This window comes from Pipistrellus kuhlii, unplaced genomic scaffold (assembly GCF_014108245.1).
Source record: "Pipistrellus kuhlii isolate mPipKuh1 unplaced genomic scaffold, mPipKuh1.p scaffold_m20_p_1, whole genome shotgun sequence".
NCBI lineage: Eukaryota > Metazoa > Chordata > Mammalia > Chiroptera > Vespertilionidae > Pipistrellus > Pipistrellus kuhlii.
Genome location: NW_023425404.1, coordinates 61,804,193 through 61,826,321, shown reverse-complemented (window position 1 = coordinate 61,826,321; position 22,129 = coordinate 61,804,193). Strand labels below are relative to the sequence as shown.

The 22,129-nt window shown below is 40.3% G+C and overlaps 1 long non-coding RNA gene across 1 annotated transcript; it reads right to left on the bottom strand.

Annotated features, from left to right (window-relative positions):
- Positions 1-5,217: 5,217 nt before the first annotated feature.
- Positions 5,218-21,929, bottom strand: LOC118724863. Its single transcript, XR_004989710.2, has 3 exons — positions 21,919-21,929; positions 18,270-18,274; positions 5,218-5,551 (listed from the first exon to the last, which is right to left on the bottom strand). It is a non-coding gene; the product is annotated as an uncharacterized LOC118724863 (long non-coding RNA).
- Positions 21,930-22,129: the final 200 nt, after the last annotated feature.

Below are 22,129 nucleotides of genomic sequence, written 5' to 3'. Positions count from 1 at the left end.
CATCTTAAGCACTATCTTCATCTCAAGACCAAAAAATGATTAGATGTTGGGGGGAGGGGGGCCATTTATGGGAGGTTTTCAGACAAAGCACAATAAGCAAGGATATAGTTGTTGTGCAGATTTAAGACTCTCCCCTTCTCTGTTCCTAAGTGTTTTTAGAGACTGTCATCCTCCTCTTCCAGACACATTTACAAATGAAGATTACCTTTATACAGTAAATGAAAATGTCTCTTAAAAAAGCTAACTTCTACTCAGTTTTCAGAGCTTCCGTGTCTGCTGATTCTTAAAAATAATCAGCTCAAAATAATCCTTGTGTCAAAGAGAGAAATTTGGGGTGGCACATTCTGCTCCAGTCCTATAGAAATGACATTGTGGGGTTACAAAAATTTTCATCAACTCAGAACTCATCCCCTAAAATGAGAAGGTGCAAGTTCCCTCTTTTCAAAAGTTATATGTAGACACACTCAACTGATACCACACGCATTGTGAACAAAGGCTCTACATCTATCTGTGATGCTTATGACTTACGGCATGTTGGCCAATATGGCATACTTATCTGTTCACAAGATGACTAATAACAAAAAATACAGGTCAATGGAAACTACATCAAAATAAAAAGCTTTTGCACAATAAGAGAAACCATCAACAAAACAACAAGAAAGCCCACTGCATGGGAGAACATATTTGCCAATGTTATCACCAGTAAGGGATTAATCTCCAACATTTACAGGGAACTCATACAACTTAACAAAAGGAAGATAAATAACCCAATCAAAAAATGGGCAACGGACCTAAATAGATACTTTTTGAAAGAAGACATTAGGAAGGCTAAGAGACATATGAAAACATGCTCAAATCACTAATTATCTGAGAGATGCAAATCAAAACGACAATGCGGTACTATCTCACACCTGTCAGAATGGCTATCATCAACAAATCAACAAAAGACAAGTGCTGGCAAGGATGCAGAGAAAAAGGAACCCTCGTGCACTGCTGGTGGGAATGCAGACTGGTGCAGCCACTGTGGAGAACAGTATGGAGTTTCCTCAAAAAACTAAAAATGGATCTCCCATTTGACCCAGTGATCCTACTTCTAGGAATATATCCCAAGAAACTAGAAACACCAATCAGAAAGGATATATGCACCACCATGTTCATAGCAACACAATTCACCATAGCTAAGATTTGGAAACAGCCTAAGTGCCCATAAGCAGGTGAGTGGATTAGAAAACTGTGGTACATCTACACAATGGAGTACTACACTATAGGGGGGCGGGGGTGAAAGGTGCAACCATTGTGGAGAACAGTATGGAGCTTCCTCAAAAAACTGAAAATGGAACTCCCATTTGACTCAGTAATCTCACTCCTAGGAATATATCCCAAGAAACTAGAAATACCAATCAGAAAGGATACATGCACCCCTATGTTCATAGCAGCACAGTTTACAATAGCTAGGATTTGGAAACAGCCTAGGTGCCCATCAGCAGATGATTGGATCAAAAAACTATGGTACATTTACACAATGGAATATTATGCTGCCATAAAAAAGAAGGAATTCTCATCATTTGCAGCAACCTAGATGGGATTGGAGAACATCATGCTGAGTGAAATAAGCCAATCAATGAAAGAGAAACACCACATGACCTCACTCATTTATGGATGATAAAGAACATTATAAACTGATGAACCAAGAGACAGATATAGAGACAGTAAAGCAACAAGCAGACTGTCAAATTACAGCAGGGAGGGTAGGGAGATCTGGGGTAGATAAGAGATCAACCGAAGGACTTGTATACATGCATATAAGTACAACCAATGGACACAAAACTCTGCGGAGGGGAGTATGTATGGGAGGGGAGGCGATGGTATATGTACACAGATAATAATTTAATAAAAAAATTTTAAAAAAAGATTTGCAAATGCAAGATATTATTGACAAAGCATTTCTTTTTTATTTTTAATGTTATTTTATTTTAGTTAGTTTAAATTCATTTATTTAATCTTTAGTATTGAGAGTATTACAAAAGTCCCCATTCTTCCCCCATTAACCACTTCCAGCCCACTCCAGCCCCCACCCCAGGCCCTCACCACCCATTGTCTGCGCCCATGGGTAATGCTAATATGCATGCATACATGTTCATTGGTTGATCTCCTTCTACCCTCCTTCCCCTGCCTTCCCTCTGAGGTTTGACAGTCTATGCCAATGGTCGGTAAACTGCAGCTTGAGAGTCACAAGCTGCTCTTTGGCCCCTTGAGTATGGCTCTTCCACAAAATATCTGTGCTATTGAAATGTACAGTGCAATTGAAACTTGGTGGCCCATGTGCAGAAGTCGGTTTTTGGATCTCAAAGGAAATTTCAATCATTGTACTGTTGATATTTGGCTCTGTTGATTAATGAGTTTGCCAACCAATCATATGCAATGCTTCTAGGTCTCTGAGTCTATTTTTGTTCATCAGTTTATTTTGTTCACTAGATTCCACATATGAGTTCTTGACTTTACAATTTTGAATCCAGCCCAATGCAGATTGTACCAATATCTCCCTAAATTGAGTATCAAAAGTTGTATATGTACATAGAGATTAAGTTTAGTAAAGATGTTAAGAATATAGGTCTATATAAACCATTGTAATATATCTTCATTTTGTAAAACAAAAAAAAAAGCATATGTGTAAATATTAAATAACCTATTTGTTTAAAAAAAAAAAAAAAGGAATTCTTACCATTTGCAACAGTATGAATGGAACTGGAGAGCATTGTGCTAAGTGAAATAAGCCAGTCAGAGAAAGATAAATATCACATGATCTTACTCATTTATGGAATATAATAAACAACATAAATTGATGAACAAAAACAGATCCAGAGAAGCATTGATCAGACCATCAAACCTCAGAGGGAAGGTAGGGGAGGGTGGGGGTAAGGGGTAGATCAACCATAGCACTTGTATGCATGCATACAAGCCTAACCAATGGCCACAAACACTAGGGGGGTGAGGGCATGAGTTGAGGGGAGATATGGGGAGATAAGGACACATATATAATGCCTTAATCAATAAAGATTACAGGTCATTTTTTTATCCTATCCTTATCATCATCATCATCATTATTTGGTGCTGTTTAAAAGGATCTCAAAAAATATGGGGTTATTTTTTTTATGTAATTGTTTAAGAGGAATGTGATTAGCTCTATATTTCTCATGCTGTTCTGACCTAGTCACAAAAAACTGGGCAGAATTAACTGTCTCAGAAAATAATAATAAATAAAGCAAATCCTCTTTCCCTGGGCTTGGGCATTCTTCAAGGCATTTTGTTTTGGTTTATTTCTTTTTTTGTTTGTTTTTTCTAATCCTCACCTGAGGATATTTTTATTGATTTTTTTTCAGAGAGAGAAAACAGCAACCACAAATAAATAAAAATAGAAAGAGCGAAGAGGGGAGAAAGAAAAAGGGAGAGACATTGTTGTGAGAGAGAAACATTGATTGGTTGCCTCCCAGCCTGGGATCAAACCTGAAACCTAAGTATGTGCCCTGACTGGGAATCAAACCCATAGCCTTTTGGTGTAGTGAACGATGCTCCAACAAACTGAGCTGCCTGTTTTATTTTTGAAAAATTATACTCTGAATTTCATAGCTGGCAGAAGCTTGAGAATCACATGTTTAAGCCCATCATTTTCATTTTCTCAGATATATATAATTTATTTTTATTTCAGAGAGAGGAAGGAAGAGGGAGAGAGGGATAGAAACATCAGCGATGAGAATCATTGATCTGCTGCCTCCTGCACGCCCCCTACTGGGAGTCCATTCTCAATCAAGGCATGAACCCTGCAAATCTCATGAGTTGCTCAGTCATACAGTTAGTTTTGGAACACTATGACTGTTAGATGGATCCCCACTCCCAGTCAGCCAGTGCTGCCTTGCATCTTTATCCCTTTCAAATACATTAACCCCCGCTTTATTTTTCCAGGAACCGTCGCAAGCTTTTGAGGGACTGCACAGACAGCAGCTCTGGTGAACTGTGGATGGTTAGCAGGATTTGGGTGCAGGAAGTGGGTGGCAGGGCCCTGCTGTGTGTCTGCAGCGCAGAGGTAGGTGGCTGAGTCTGCCGGGTGGGAGGCTGTGATATAAAAGGAGCTCTGTTTGACGGTGGTATCAAAGGTGGCCCTCCATCTTCCGGCTAGTTTCGATGGCTCGTTTTCACGTATTAATAGCAAGAAGATGGGGCCTGTTCCCGGATCTTGTCGGTACCACTGGATGAACGCTGGAGAAAAATTTGCATAACTACAGGTCAGAACGGCCTTTTCACTCTCCTGGATGCTCAAGGTCTGAGGATTCTGTTCCACTTTTTGGCTCCTCAACCCTAGGTAGAAACACAATGCCAAAAGAAGAAAAAATAAAAAAGTTTTTGTCACTACACTGAGTCATTTTTTTTCTTCCCACAACCCCAGAGATAACCAAAGAGTCAGCGGAATGGATCCTGGCCCTTTCCCTTCCATCCTATGGGCTATGTCCCCGGATCCCTCCTTCCTCATCGCCGGGAGCCTCCAACTCACAGTCCACTGAAAGCCACAAAATCACCAAAAGAACTCGCAGAAACAGCCCCATTCTCTCCCCAGCTAGGACCTAAAAGGTGAACGCAGCCCCTCAATCAAAAGCAGTTCTCTCTCCTGTGGAGGGTGTTACTCGGGTTATTCTTCCAGGGGAGGATGTCTCTGTTCCTGCCTGTCCAATCAGCGACAAGCTGTTCAGTCTCCCACACACTTCAAAGAGCTTTGCTTCAAATCCGAGGAAGGATCTGAAGAGATAGGAAACACTGCCATCTTGTGTTCAGAAGGTTTTTAAAATACAATAATGGAATATTCTGTAGCAGTGTTTCCCAAACTTTTGACATATGTGTACCCCTTCTATAATTTTCGTAATGCTGAGTACCCCTCATACTCATGAGAACGTAGAATTAGGCGCAGCTAAGCACGGTGCAATGCATATCCCCACCAAATTCCGGTGCAACACGTACCCCCACCAAACTTCCCTTACCCCTGGGGCGACACATACCACACTTTGGGAAACAGTGTAGGGCAAGCCTGTCAAACTCAAAGGCTAACCTGGGCGGAATAAACAAGGTTTAAGTTTATGTGGGCTGCAAAAAAACAAAAGCTTAAATTTTCATAGAAATGTAGGTTTATTTCGATAGAGACATGCTGAATACAAAGGGCTGAAATAAATGAGTAATCCTTAACATGAAATAATAGAACATTTTAATAAAAATTAATATTTTTTTCTTGAACATTAACTTACCAGACACTGAATAACTGCCCAAATTAATAAGTGCAATGCAAGTAAACCTGTTTTTCTTGTTCTCTGAAAGCGAAATATTTCCCATTGGGCACACCAAACAAGTCAGTCCAAGACTAATGACTTGGCAATCGGCTGCTAAAATATTTGCTGCTAGTATTAGTGGAAAGAAGTGGTGCGCCTGTGCATAAGGCCTATAAGGGAAATGAATGCAAAACAATTATAGTAATCAGTCATTAGCGAACGTTGTAATTAGTTATTAATAACTAGAGACCCGATGCACAAATTTCTGCATGGGTGGGGTCCCTCAGCCGGGCCAGCGATCAGGGCTGATTCAGGCTATCTCACCCAGTCCCAACTGGGGCCGTTTGGGGCCGATTAGGGCCAGCCAGCCAAGGGGAGGAACTGCAGGAGGTTGGCTGTGGGAGCACACTGACCAACAGGGGACAGCTCCTTCATTAAGCACCTGCCCCCTGGTGGTCAGTGTGTGTCAAAGCAACCGATTGTTCAGTTGACTGGTCATAATGGTCACTTAGACTTTTATATATATAGATTTTGTATAACAAGTTGTAAAAATTAAGTTACAAAATTTTTTATTAAAACATTTTGTACATACCATTACATTGGCTAGGCTGCAAAAATATTCATTGTGGACCTCATATGGCCCATGGATTGTGAGTTTGACGTGCTTGCTATAGAGCAATGCTTCTGTCTTAATGTGCTGATGAATCACCTAGGGATTTTGCTAAAACGCAGATTCTGTTTCTTTAGGTCTGAGTGGGGCTGGATAGTCTATATTTCCAGCAAGCTAACTGGAAATGTTGGTGCCACTGGTTCTTGGGTCATACTTTCAGTAGTAATTGTAGAAGAATGCTTGTTGAGTCCCAATAGTACATGGAAAGGGAATTGGCAGTATTAAGGTTTGATACAGGGCAAATAATCAAGTATTTCAAGATGTCCATTACAATGCCCAGTCAAATTATTTCATTGTTCCCACAACAGTTGCCTGAGGATATCATGAGCAGTAGATAATGTAAAGCACAGGAGAACACCTGGTTGAATTCTAGGAAATTTTCTCAGATCCAAGGAGAGAACCTCCTCTCTTCACTACTATTAGCCTCCCCACAAGTAGAAAAATTATCTTTCAAAAGGTCTTTCTTCTTTATCTTATTGGGCTAGCACAGTAAATATTCTCTTTAAATCCAACAAGGACTTAAATCAGCACTTCATTTAAAATGCTCTCTGAAATTCCCTGTAAATTGTTTCTTAAATACAACAGTTCTCTGATTGCTTATATCAGAATTTTTTTTTCTACTTTGCTGATACCAAGATGGATGTAATGTAGTCATCTCCTCAAATATATTCAGGCCTTTCTCTGACCAAGTAATAGAGGATAGCTAGATGACAGTCATCTAGGGACATACATGAATATATGGAAGAGAGGGAGAAGAGAATGGGCTAAAGTATAATGAAACATAAAGCTGGAGGAGAAGATTGTGAATGCCTGAATTTGTAGATTATTTATTAGCAAAAAATACTACTGATACTTTTGAGCAAGTGAGTGATATTATGAAAATAGAACTCTACACATTTAAGCTGGCTACTTGTCTATAAGAGTAATTTGGGATGATAGGTTGATAGGCATTGTGTAGTGATCGTTTTTTTAGTCTTCACCCATTTGTTTTGTTTTGTTTTGTTTTGTTTTGTTTTGGTGGGGGGTTTTGTTTGTCTTTGGAGGGGTTTTGTTTTTGTTGTTTTTTGAGAGAGAGAGACAAAGGGAGAGGGAGAGAGAGAGTGAGCAATGTAAGAAACATCAATCAGTTGCCTCCCATATATAGATACACACCCCAACCAAGTACCAAACCTGCAACCTGGGTAAATGCCCTGACCCGGAATCAAACACATGAACTTTTGGTGTATACCAAATGATCATACTAGCCACGGCTGGAGTAATCTTTAAAAGGTTGTGCTCCAGCCTCTAACTGACCTGGTTTTGAAATCCAGCTCTTCCACTTAATCTCTCTCACTGAGCTTGAGCAAGTTATTTAATGTCTTCAAGTGCCAATTTCCTTATCTGTAAAATAGGGACACCATCAGAATATTATTAAGAGGAATACACAGACTACTATATACAAAGTGCTTTGTATGTATAGCATACAAAATTTCATACTCAAAATCTGAACTATTAATATAGCAAAAAGAATACAATGGAAATTGCACCAGTTATGAGGTCATTGTTGAGGTATAGGTGACTAAATCAGGGTCATGAACTTCAGAGCTAGGAGGAATTTTAGAGAATGTAGAGAAAATGATGCATTAGAGAGTATAAATCAAATAAGGTTCATATTTTGTAAAATATATAAAATAGTTTAAAAAGAGAACAATCATTACTTATCCTATCAAGTAAGTATATACATTATTGTAGGGAAGGAAAACTTTCCTTCTTCTCTTCTAGGTTCTTTGGCTGGCCTAATATTTAAATTGACATAGACAGCCGAAACCGGTTTGGCTCAGTGGATAGAGCATCAGCCTGCGGACTGAAAGGTCCCAGGTTCGATTCCAGTCAAGAGCATGTACCAGGGTTGTGGACACATCCCCAGTAGGAGGTGTGCAAGAGGCAGCTGATCAATGATTCTCTCTCATCGATGTTTCTAACTCTCTATCCCTCTCCTTTCCTCTCTGTAAAAAATCAATAAAATACATTTTTTTAAAAATGAAAGCATGACTAATTTAAAAATAAATAAATAAATAAAATAAATTGACAGAGACAGATTAACAGGAGAAAAACAAATTCTGTATGTATGGAATCCCCATAAAAATATGAGATTCCCTGGCGATCAGGTGACTAACTTATATACCAATCTGAGCCGAGAAGAAGGGGATAAGGATCGGAGCTTCAAAAGGAAGAAAAGTAACTCACAAGAAGATGAGAAGAGCAAATGTTTGGTAAACAAATCTTTGCCATGGTGTGCAAATAAGTTTGTCTGATATAAAAAGTTGCCTCTGGTAGTAGCTCTCTTTCTGGTGCAGGCCCCCTAAGCAGTGAAGGGGAGTAAAAAGTTCTTCCTGAGTCTCCTGCGTCCTAGTTGTCTTCGGTTCGAAATAATCCACAAGTCAAAGTGGGACATGGCAAGGTGACGTATTCTGCTCCTCTAATTATCAATATCTTGGTGTATTACTTTCCCTAACACAATTCATATTTTTACTAAGTAGCAATCATACCAGTTAATATCTTGAATCTTTACACAATTCATATTTTTACTAAGTAGCAATCATACCAGTTAATATCTTGAATCTTTTCAATTTCTACTTTTAAATAATCATTACAGATTCTTATTATAAATATCATTAATTTGCTATATAATATTTTACTTGAGTTATTAAGTCTTTCCCTTTTAAGATTCGACATTTTGATTTTCACATAAATAACTTTTCAAATATATTTGTAAATAATTTTTTATTATGCACTGAGGGTCTCCAGAAGACAGATTCCTCAGAGAAAATTATAGCAAAGAAAATTAATGTTTATAGATTGTCATTTTTTTTAATTATTTTCCAAAATAGCTTACTCATTTACTCTTCCACTAGAATATCTCTATTTTGCTTCATGCTGTCCGAGTTCTCTTTTTTATTGCTGTTAAACTATTCCTGTAATTACTTAATAGGGTTTTTTAAGTTTTATGACTACCAGTAGGTTTACATTTTCCACATGTTTGTGAACCATGTTATTTTTTCTCGTGTAAATTGCCTAATATCTTCTATATATTTACATATTTAGATATTAATGTTTTTCTTTTTATGCATATACATAAATTTATAAAAATTATTAATTGTCATATTAGCAGCATATTAATAGTATTCTGCAGTTTGAGTGTAATTTTGGTCATTTTTCATAGAATACATTAGCTTTTAATATTTATGTAATTAAATTCTATTTTTTATTTCTTCCATTGTTTTTAAGTTTAAAAAGTTATTCCCCATTTAATTACTTAATTAGCATAAAAATATTTTTTTTACTGATAACTTTGTGATTTAGTAACTACTCTTTCTCTCTCTGGAATTTAATTATGTACAGAATTTCATTTCTTTATTCAGCCAATATTTATTGATTACTTGATGATCTTGCAACACTTTTTTTTAAATATTCAATTTTGTGCTTCTCAAATTAGTATACTCTTGCCCTCAAGACAAAACATGAAATAAATCTGATAAATCATCTGAAAAAACTATTATTTTTTTATTTTCTTTTTTTCAGAGATAGAATCTTCAATGATCAGCTGCCTCCTGCATGCCCCCTACTGGGGAATCAAGCCCACAACCCGGGCATGTGCCCTTGGTCAAAATTGAACCCAGGACCTTTTAATCTGCAGGGCAATGCTCTATCTACTGAGCAAAACTGGCTATGGCTGAAAGCACTATTATTATTGGAAAGTTAGAAAATGTGCCAACTGGTGAATTATTTAAAAGATTATGGTGCATCAAAATCAATATGGATATGTTATTCAGTAAAATAAAAATAATCCCTCCGTCTTTTTTAGTAAACTTGAGGCTGTTTGTAGTTAAAGCAGACTGCTGTGAACTTCTGTGTCCTCATCAGGCAGGTTTCACGTTCATTCTCCCTGCTCTGTGGTAATGCTTCAGGATATAGTCCAAGAACTCTGACCCAAGCAATTGATACAAAAATGTTTTTTCTTTCTTTCTCTCTCTCTCTCTCTCTCTCTCTCTCTCTCTCTCTCTCTCTCTCTCTCTCTCTCTCTCTTGATACAAAAACATTTGAGGAATAATTCTGTTCTTCCTCATTAATTTAGAACTCCTCTTTTATTTTATTTAAATTCTTTTTTACTTGAGTTTGTTCCTTGCTTCTTTACTTTTTTTATTACTATGATTGGCTGCCACCATTTTAAAAGCTATCTATTTAGCCTGCCCAGTGCGGCTCAGTGGTTGAGTATCAACCAATTCAAATTCCTGGTCAGGGTACATGCTCGAGTTGCAGGCTCGATGCCTAGTAGGGGACACACAGGAGGCAGCCAATTGATGTTTCTCTCTATTGATGTTTCCATCTCTATATCCATCTTCCTTTCTCACTCTTTAAAAAATCAATAACATGTTTTTTTTTAATAAAATAATAAAAATTATACTAATAAAAGGGTAATATGTTAATTAGACCAGATGTCTTCTGGATGAGCATCTGGGCGTCCTTATGGATAAAGCCAGGGTGGCAGGGCAAGGCAGAGGCGTTTAGGGGTGATCAGGCAGGCAGAGTGGTTAGAGGTGATCAGGTATGCAGATCAGAAGTTAGGGGTGGTCTGGTAGACAGGCAGAGTGGTTAGGGGTAATCAGGTAGGCAGATGGCCCCTCCCAGGATTGGCCCCCGCCCCCCATCAAGCAGTTAGGGACAATCAGGCTGGCAGGCAGAGTGGTTAAGGGCCATCAGGCAGGCAGATCAGAAGTTAGGAGTGATCTGGTAGACAGGCAGAGTGGTTAGGGGTAATCAGGTAGGCAGATGGCCCCTCCCAGGATTGGCCCCCACCCCCCATCAAGCAGTTAGGGACAATCAGGCTGGCAGGCAGAGTGGTTAAGGGCCATCAGGCAGGCAGAGAGGTTAGGGCTGATCAGACCAGCAGGCAGAGGAGTTAGGGGTGATCAGACAGGCAGATAGAATGGTTAGGGGCAATCAGGGAGGCAGGGGAGCAATTAGAGGCATCAGGCAGGCAGGCAGAGGTGTTAGGGGCAATCAGGCAGGTGAGTGGTTAGGAGCCAGTGGTCCCAGATTGCAAGAAGAATGTCTGACTGCTGGTTTAAGCCCAAAAGGTCCTGGATTGAAAAGGGTGCAGGCCAGGCTAAGGGACACCCACCCGATGCACGAATTTCATGCACCGGGCCTCTAGTCCTATATAATCAAAGGGTAATATGCAAATTGACCCTAACTGCAGAATGACCAGGGATGACTGGTCACTATAACACACACTGGACACCAGGAGGAAGATGCTCAATGCAGAAGTTGCCCCCTTGTGGTCAGTATGCTCCCACAGGGGGAGCTCTGCTCAGCCACAAGCCAGACTGACTCCTGCGAACCCAGCGGCAGTGATAGGAGCCTCTCCAGCCTCCTCAGGAGCGCTAAGAATGTCCCACTACAGAAGGGAGCAGGCTTAAGCCACAGTCAGACATACTCCGAGGGCTCCCGGGCTGCCAGAGGGATGTCTGACTGCCAGCTTAGGCTCGATCCCCAGGGGAGTGGGCCTAGGCCGGCAGGTGGACATCCCCCAAGGGGTCCCGGACTGTGGAGAGGGCCCATGCTGGGCTGAGAGACCCACCCCCCTGAGTGCACAAATTTGTGTGCACTGGGCCTCTAGTTTAAAGGATAATATCTATTGGAGAGCAGAAGAGAAGTCTCCCAATCTACCCTTCTTTAGTTCTTATGGCTGAACTAGTTGTAAAATAATAAAATTGACACAAGATTAGTTTAACAGGAGGGAGAGGGACTTACTACACATATATGGAAGAATCATAATATGATGCTTAGATCATAAAATGAAGCTCAAAGAAGTGATCAAACTAAGTACCTTTTTATACTTTTTAGACAAAGAAATAATAAATTTGTTGAGAAATTGACAGGATAAAGATAGTACTCGTTTGGAGTCTAAGCAGATTTGGTTATTTATTAGTGAGTAATCTAAAAGTTTGGGCTTGGGTAGTAAATTAGTAAAGACATCCATTACAAGTTTTGTTTATATTCACTTTCAACTCTGGGTTTTATTACCCTTGTGAGAAGTTTGTCTCTCAGTCTCTCAGCCACCAGGGAGGACACCTGTAATGGAGATTTATTTCTTGCTTTTAAAGGAACAGAAAAGAGCTCCTCCAAGTCGTGCTGTTTCTCAAGAGATTTTAAATCAACATGCTATTGTGGGATATCTTGAGGCAGCCTGCCCTGGGCCCTGATACATCTGAGTTCAGAAAAATATTGCCTTTCACCATAAATATAAGGGATTAAAGGGGAGAAGAATATGCACTAAAGCTCTATAATTATTTGGTTTTTCCATAATATTGGAAAACTTCCCTATCAGACTTTAAGATGAGCTGGATGGAAATACTCTTGCATCCCATGGTCTTTTCCTTTTGTTTCATTGACTCATATGGAGGACAGAAAGAGAATATATATCATCAAATAGAAAATATCATCAAATATTACTTCCCCTTCTTCTAAAATTAGAGACAATCCCCTCCCCCAAAAAATAATGATGATAATGATAGCCTGGCCAGTGTGTTCAGTGGTTTGAGCATCATCCCATGCAAGAGGTCACAGTTCCATTCCTGGTCAAGCACAGGCCCAGGTTGCCGGCTCAATCCCCAGTGGGGGCCATGCATGAGGCAGCGGATCAGTGATTCTGTCTCTCTCCTTCTCCATTCCTTTCTCTCTAAAATCAATTTTAAAACATTAATAATAGTAATAATAATCCCTCGCCACCCTGATAAAGCCACAGAAATACTAGCAAAATTCCCAGAAACTTAGCCATTATTCTTGTTTCCCTTCCCCCGCCCAAAGGACTCAACTTTGAAATGTAATAATGACCTGGAATCTCTGTGTCTACTACAGATATCCCCCAAAATAATCTATCACACCAAACACAAACAAAATTTCTCCCCACCCTCCTCTCCACTGTCATCTCCCTTCTCCTCGCCATGCCATACACAGTAGGGGAATGGGACAAAGGAAAATAGAAAGAGGGGCAACAGAGTGGTGTGAACTCAGAAGAGACTTGGAAATCATCTCATGGATGCTAAGAGGCCAAAGAAATGTTGAAACTTTGTGTGACAATAAATAATAATCTGACACTGAGGCTAAATTTTTTAAAAGCTGAGAAGCAAGTTGTCCCCATCGACTATGTACAGAGTGTATGTAAAGGTATGTAGTGTGTATGTGCATAGTGTGTGTGTGTGTGTGTGTGTGTGTGTCTTTATACATGAACTGAGGAGCACCATTGAGCTAAGCAACAATAGTGTAACTACCACAGATTGCCTTGTTTTGTATATTGAGTAGCTCGGGGATGAGCTAATGGGAAGGTGGGATGAAGACACTGCATTGTATTCCATTTGTACTTTTTGAATTTCAGACCATGTAAATAGAATACCTATTTAAAAAATAAGATCAACAAAATTTTAGTAGCAAAGTAACACCTGGATTTGCTAATACCTTTGGAAAATAATGAAATAAAGTAAACATTTTTGCAAGCACTACTCTTGGGCTGCCTTCTGGGCTACACTCCCACCCACAGGGGAATACTGCACAGGTGCAGCCCTGTCGGCCTCACTGTGCCCCACCCACAGTGCAGTAGTACACAGCAGTGTCTTTCAGGGAAGCCCAGGGCAGCCTCAGCATGCTAGACTTCCTGTCGGCAGCGATCAACAGAGATGCCACTTCATTTGCCATGTCCGTATTATATCCTTGAATAACAAATTGTGGCCCCTGGTTGTGGATCTGTTGGTACCAGAATATATACTCATTTATAGCAATGTTGGAGTGGTTACAGGGTATGTTCACTTCTTGTCCTTCATCTGAGAGCATGAAGGTGGGCTGGGTGGTCTTAGCAAGGCTCAAAGTACCTGTGGGAGTAAAAACACAATATAGCTCTTACCCTGAAACCAAGTTGAGTTGAAGGCCCAGCTATGCACCCTCCATGTTCTCTCCCACAGTCAATCTACCTTCACCTCTACTTCACTACCATTTACTTCTCACTGGGTTCCAGAACAGTTTTTATTTATTCTGAGGGAATCCCAGGAAAACTGTTCAGAGGCGGAAGGTCTAATTTCTCTGCCTCATGGATGGACCTAGGGTTTAGTAACAAAACATCTTATTGCCCTAAGACACACCTCAAATAAATGCTGAGAAAAAATAGGACCCCAAAGCCACCCCTCAACATCCTGGATAAAGAATGGTCACAGGCAACGTGGTAGATTCCTGTCTAAACCCAGATCCCAACGCTTCTTAATCCCAAAATAACTCACCCAAGATCAAGAGCACCGTCACTCTTGTCACCTGCCTCATATTCTAGATGTAAACCACGACCCAGGGCCGGCCTAGGTTCTGTTGCTGAGTTTGAGCCAGGGAACAGGCACAGCAGCAACAGCCGGAGGCCACATGAGCTACTCTCGCTGAGAGCTGACCCTGGAGCAGCCAATAGCAGGGCGACAGCTCCTCAGAAGGGGCTTCCCCTCAAGATTCCACTGAGCACTCAGGAAGAAGAGGAGGTAAAAACTTATAGCACAACAACATAACAGGCTGGATTTCCTTATAGATCTTTTCTGAGATCTAACCACTTACAGGTGGTTAATTCTGCACCAGAAGGTAGATTCCATCAGACTCCTTATTCCCCATCACCTTTCCACAGGCCCAGAGGGTGACCATCAATTGTAGTCAGTTTGACACCCATGCAGCTCTGAGAATAACTCTCGGACCTGGGACTTTATGCCCAGAAATCTCCCATGGATCCCCATGCAATCAGATGAAACAGTGAATCTTAATCTTATTCTGATTTTTTTTATATCTTAATCTTAGTCAACAAAAGAACAATTGCAGTTTAAACTGGACCTTTTGTGCCCGGCACCCTGGTATCTTCTTACCAACCAAGTTCACAACATCTTCTTCTCAGATCTCACTTAACAAATGTTAAACAAGGAAGTAAACCTTTTACTAGTCCCTTCTGGCCAGCTAGGGTAGGACATAGGATGGGGAATTATTCGCCAGACAGACAGACCTAAATCCAAGTCCCAGCTCTGCCACTTTGTGACCTTGGACAACTCACACCTCCAAACCTCAGTCTCTTCGTCTGTAAAATAGGGACAATAATACTTACTTCAGAGTCAGCCTAAGGCATATAGTCAACTGTAAATTATAGTTCCTTCTCATCTCCTTCCTTTCCATCTAAGTGACACACAAAGTACCATGGCCAATAGGAAGCATTGTATAGCATACATATGTATGTATGTTTGAATTATTATCATATTTTATATATAATTCATGTATGTAGTTTATAATATAATATATAATTTATATATATATATAATTATATACAACATATAATTTATTACATTGTAATTCATTCTTCTTTTAAGAAAGATACAATATAAACTTAATAACAGTAACACAAAAATTTAAAAACAGCCATTCAAGAAGAATCATGTTAATTGAAACACCCAATTGCAGTAATCAAAACATATTAGATACATTAATATGGAAAAGACAGTAGTGTGTTGAGTTCTTTGCTCATATAATATGGGAAAGAAAACTCTCTGGGAAATGTTTGGGAAGTATCTCAATGTATTCTGAGTGAGAATTTTTCCACTTTCCCATGCAAAAGTTTGGCGAGGGCTGATAACTTCTAGCAACAGTTTAAGAGTAGATATCACAGGGCATGGGATAAGTAACCCGCTTACCCTCAGTACTGAAGGGAAGAGGAAAAGAAGTATTTGAGAAGAATTCGGAGCTAAAGAAGCTAGGACACCTCATACAGACATAAAACATCAAAGGCTTCACTCTAGAATCTATTCATTGCAACAGTGATCCCGTGCAGCAAATAACTTAGGAGGAATGTTTCACAAAAGTCAGTAAGTATCAGACCTGTGCAACTTATGGAACATCCTATTCTTTTGTTAAATGCAGTGGCCAGTAGCTTGGCTCAATCAGGCGGACCATAGAATCTATTTTTTGCAATGGAATAAACATTTAATGAGCAGTTTGACTAATTGGATTGTAATCAATCCTCTGGACTTGCTAGTTGTGCAATTTTGTGCCAATCACTTATCCTCTGAGAAGCAGTTTCTTTATCTCTATAAAAATATTACAGGGCCTGGCAGTGTGGCTCAGTGATCGAGTATCAACCTATGAACCAGAAAGTCACAGTTCAATTACAGGTCAGGGCACAACTTGGGTTATGTGTTCAGTCCCCAATGTGGGGCATGCAGGAAGCAGGAGATTCATAATTCTTTCTCATCATTGATGTGTCTGTCTGTCTCTCCCTCTTTCTTCCTCTCTAAAATCAATAAAAAATATTTTTAAAAGGAAGATTATAGGAATCGATTAAATGAGCATAAGAAAGTTCTTTCTAAACTACAGTGTTCTACACAAATGCAACCTCTGTTAACATGTGTTTAACATAGCAAGCTATATTAATCACAAAATCAAATGATCTTATCTTTTCAGGCCAACAAATGGAACTTAAATTTTCTGTGTTGTCATCTATTATCTACTTAGGAAAATATTACTGGGTAGCAAGTAACTAGAGAAAGAAATACTAGAGGTTTTTCTATGCCCCAGCCTTTGGAATGAAAGTAATCATTAATGGTTCTTGTGTGCAACTTGGGTTGAATTTTGTCCTTTCCCCCAACCAGAAAAGAAAAAAAAGAAAGAAAAAAAAAAATATATATATATATGTTCGAGTCCTAATCCATGGTACCTCAAAATATGTCCTTACTTAGACAAAGATCTATACAGAAGTAATCAAGTTAAAACGAGGTTATTTGGCTAGACTATAATTCAATAAGACTGCTGTCCTTATAAAAAAAAAAAAGAGATATTTAAACACTGAAACAATGTTTGGACCCATGGAGGGTAGATGGCCATCTACAAGCCCAGGAGAGAGGCCTGGAACAGATGCTTCCCTCACAGCCCTCAGGAGGAATCCAGTGTGGCTAGTGCTCCCTTCAGCCCAGCCCGGAGGAGCAGAGACTCGGTGGGCATTCCTGAGCAGTGCACAGTATGAGGGCAGCTGAGCCCAGAGACTTGGGAAGGAAGGACATAGCACAAGAGTGCAGCTGCAGTTGTCGGTGGCATGACAGGCAGACAAACGACTCCACGGAGATCTGCTCTCCCTTAGCCGCCCCGAGTTCACCTCGCTTCACCCTGGGTATTGGGTTGCAGAGCACATTATCTGCAACCCCAGGAACTGATACTACAGAATCGCTATTTTCCCTGGGCCAAGGGTGCACTCTGAGATCGGTCCCAGGACAGCGGCACAGGTGGGAGCCTGTGAAGCTCTGAGGTCACCATTACTGGAGGAGAAAACAAACGGAGCGGGCAGTTCCCCCAGCCAGCCCCACCCCCATGCACTGCACCTACACGGATGGCAATGCCTGGCTGAGGAGCGGGGGAAGGTGGGAAGGTAGATGGTACTGGAATTTCAGAGCTAAAACACTGGTGTTTCAGCGCCATCTATTGGAAAATAAGAGAAAGACGTCTTTGTGTTAATGGGCTAGAGAAGTGCCACTCATACCTTTTCTTTTTGGGCCAACAATGGAACTTAATGTTTTTGTCTAGATGCCTAGATGGAGAAGGAATCCATCGAGTACCACGAATCACCACGGTAGCAAGGCAGATCAGAAAGAAAGAAGAAAATACAGAAAACAAACTTGAAGACATGGAATATGTGATATAAACGACAGAAAATTCAAGATTGCAATTCTGAAAATATTCAAGATGCAAGAAATACAGACAGGCAATTTATTGTGCCAAGAAAGCAAACCAACAAACAAGCCCTGGCCAATGTTGCTCAGTGGTTGGAGCATCGTGCCATGCACCAAAGGGTCATGGGTTCAATTCCTGCTCTAGAATATATACCTGGGTTGAAAGCTAAACCCCAGCCGGGTGGGGGCAGGTAGGGGAGGCAACCATGTGTATCTCTCACATTGAGGTTTCTCTCTCCCACTCTCTTTCTCTCTCTCCCTCCTACCTCCCTCCCTTCCACTCTCCAAAAAGAAATAAATGGGAAAATATCCTCAGGGTGAGGATTAACAAAAACAAACACAACAACTAACAAAATGAGAACTTTACCCAAGGGACTGAAACTTTAGAAAAAAGAACCAAACAGAAATTCTGGAGACGAAGAACTCAATAAAAGAGAGTAAGAATGAATTAGCCCCTGGTTGTCATGGCTCACTAGTTGAGCATTGACCTATGAACTAGGAGGTCAAGATTGGATCCCCAGTCAGCACATATGCTGGGTTTTCCCAGTGGTTAGAGGGTCAACCCATGGACTGAAGGGTCTCAGATTTGATTCTCAGTCAAGGGCACATACTTGGGTTGCAAGTTCACTCCCCGACCCAGTGGGTGCTTGATAGGCAGGCAACTAGTAGATGAGTCTTTCTCACATAAATGTTTCTCTCTCTCTCTCTCTCTCTCTCTCTCTCTCTCTCTCTCTCTCGCTCTCTCTCTCTCTCTCTCTCTCTCCCTCTCTCTCCCCTCTCCCTCTCCCTCTCCCTCCCCTCTCCCTCTCCCTCTCCTTCTCCCTCTTCTTCTCCCTCTCCCTCTCTCTCTCTCCTCTCTTCCATCTAACTCTCCCTTCCTCCAATTCCTTCCACTCTCTCTCTCTCTGAAGATCAATGAAAAAAATATCCTTGGATGAGGGCTAAAATAAATAATAAATATCCTCAGGAGAGGGGGGGAAAAAACACAAAAAAAAACCTCATAGACACAGAGTGTGGTGGTTACCAGAGAAGACGCTGTGGAGAGATAGTATCTGGTAAAGAGGCCAAATACTGTGTATGATGATGGAAGATGATATGACTTTGGGTGGTGGGCACACATTGTAATAGACAGATCATATATCATAGAGATGTACACTTGAAATCTTTATGAACATCTTAACCAATGTCACCCCAATAAATTTAATTTAAAAATTTACATAAGTTATTTCACATTAAAATTTTAAATAGTAAAACATACAAAAAACAGAGGTACTTAGATACACTATCAATTATCGCTCTCATTTTTTTAAATTATAAACACATTCAGGCAAGAAATTGTAACTATTTATGCCAAGACTGGATGTCCCTTGCATTTTCAAATATTTGACAATAAATTACTATTGCTTTTATTGTAATAAGTAAATAAATATGACAACCTGAGCTAGGGATAAGGTAATACACAGTGTGGGCTTCAAACAGTCATGGCAGGATAATAAGAACAGCCTTCTAGTAAATAAAATTGCCTTTAGCTAAAGTAATCTACATACCACTGAAGCACATCTTGGGGTGTCTCATTCTGAACCACCATAACACACACACACACACACACTGACACACACAGAGACACATGCACACACACACATATTTTGCACATATTTGGGTACTTCTGAGGTTTTCAATATATGTTATTTCCCAAATATTTTTGTTTGTCAATAAATATACATAAAATTTCAATTATAATGACCTCAGATTATTTCATGATAGAGATGCACTATAATTTATTAATCAACTTTCCTAGTATTAAATGTTTGGATTTTATTTAAAAAAAATACTATGATAAATACCTTTGTAAATAAATCTTTATTTAAACTTGCAATTCTTTCTTTCTTTCTTAATTTTTTAAATTTAATTTTTTTATTTTTTTTATTTTGTTCCTCCCAGAAACTAGAAGGTGAGGACCCACTTGCTCTTGAACATTTTTTTTAAATATATACTTTTTCTTTATTTCAGAGAGGAAGAGAGAGGGAGAGAGAGAAAGAAAGAGAATCATGAACTGGCTGCCTCCTGCTGGAGATTGAGCCTGCAACCCAGGCATGTACCCTTGACTGGAATCAAACCCGGGACCCTTCAGTCTGCGGGCCGACACTATCCACTGAGTCAAACAGCTAAGACTTAATTTTATTTTTAACTAATGGTCCAGTGCATGCATTTGTGCACATTGAAAGAAAATTAATTAGAAGGTGGCCGGTGGGGTAGGATTGGATGAGATGGGCTGGACACGCCCTGGAGCCAACTTCCCACAGTCGCTCCCTGGCCAACCACACCTGGGGCAGTGCCATAGCTTGAAGGGCATCTGCCGAGTGAGCAGAGTCCCTCTAGCTGCTAGCACCTGGGGTCCCTTGGCCTGGCCTGGGAGGATTGGGCCGAAACCGGCTCTTTGACATCCCCCGAAGGGTCCAAGCTGTCTGAGGGCACTCTGCAAAGTTGCTATCACTGGGCAGCTCCTGCATTGAGGGTCTGACCCCTAGTGGTCAGTGTGTGTCATACCTACCAGCGGCTGGTTGAATGGTCAGACAGTCGCTTAACCTTTACAGTTAATATAGTACACTTTACAGTCAATATTATTTTGTATTAATTTCAGGTGTACAACATAGTAGTTAGACAATCATATACAAAATGTCCTCCCCAATATTTCCAGTACCAAACTAGCACCATCCATAGTTAATATAGTATCTAATTATTTCTTTTAACTAGCTTCTATAGAGGGGATTTCCTGGATTAAAGAATAAAATTATTTTAAGCATTAATTTACTCAGTCAAGCAGTATTTGTGGGATCCCTACTTGAGTTAAAACCCAGCAGGCACTGCTTTTCAGGCTCCCCCACCCCAGCTCCTCAACAAGAGAAGCGTCACTTGAGTCCTGAAAGCAGACAACAAGCTCTGAAGGTACTAATTAAAGGTTACGGATGCACAGAAACACAACAAAAAAAAACCAATTAAGCAATAATTAATGGTAGTTTAAACACTAATCTGAGATATGATGCAGGGTCTCGGGACTGGTAATTCTTCCTTAACAGCTATGAACAGTATCTTAATTCATGTCTTGAGTTGTTGTTCAGGAACTAAAACCCCCACCAGAGGGAAGCTGCTGACAACAAAGCACAGAACATTTTTATTAGCAGATTCAGATGTGTGGGGTTTTTTTTTAGTTTTTCCGTAATAAGAAGCCAAAACTAGATATGTTAGTAGAGGTAGCTAGTTATTAATATAAGGAAGGAAGGAAAGACAATGGAATAAAAAATAATAATAATCTTAGCCCAGCCAGGGTGGCTCAGTGGTTGAGCATTGACCTATGAATCAGGAAGTCATAGTTTGATTTCCAGTCAGGGCACATGCCATGGTTTCGAACTTGATCCCCAGTAGAGGCCATGCAGCAGGCAATTGATCAATGACTCTCTCATCATTGATGTTTCTATCTCTCCTCTCTTCCTCTCTCTGGAATCAGTAAAAACATGTGTGTGTGTTAAATAAGCTTAATAAGCTAGAGAGCTGAAGCAAGTATCAGGAGAGCATTCCATCGAGTTTGCTGGGAAGCTATAGCATACACAGACTCATTCAGACACTCCAGAGACTGCCAACGAGGATACTTACTCCGCAGAGTGGAGAGGAAAATCCCAGGGGTGCTGCCAGCTTGGTACCAAATTCTCAGGGGGAGAAAAACGGGACATTTCTCTGCTGGGCTCATGCCCAGTAGAAACCAGATAATGTAAAGAATTTTTGGACATGCACAGTAAGAGCCAGGGTGATGACATAGAGGGGCAGAGCCTCACCTGGGAAGAACTGAAAAGGTAATCAAGTTGAATAGAGGAACCCAAGTAGGTCCAGAAAAGGAACTTGGGCCCAGTGCTTGACTTGGGCCCAGGAAGAATCAGAAAGTTGTTAAATAATTTGAGTGATACCTATTCTTTACATTGAACCAAGACAATATATAGAGAATTAATAGGAGCCTCTTAGCAATTGCTGATAGAGCCTGCCCACCTTCTTCATCCTCAAGGGTGTATTCATTCCCTGAACCCCCAATAAAATCTTGCTTTCACGTTTAAACTTCTCCATGTGTCTTCTGTTTGAAATTCTTTTCTCTTGGCACTGCAAGAGAACTTGCTCCCACTGACAGCACTATAACAGGATCAAGAACTGAGCTACACACTAGTTACTCAAGGATAAGACCCAGTGGTCTAGGGAGAAGAAACAATTTTAAAAGCAGCTATAGTCCTTGTGATAATTGCTATGAATGGGAAAGTACAGAGTCCTATAGGAACCATTCAGGAAGTGAAACTGCTGTGGTTGTGGGTCTCCAGGAAGACTTCCAGCAGGAGTGACACTTGGGT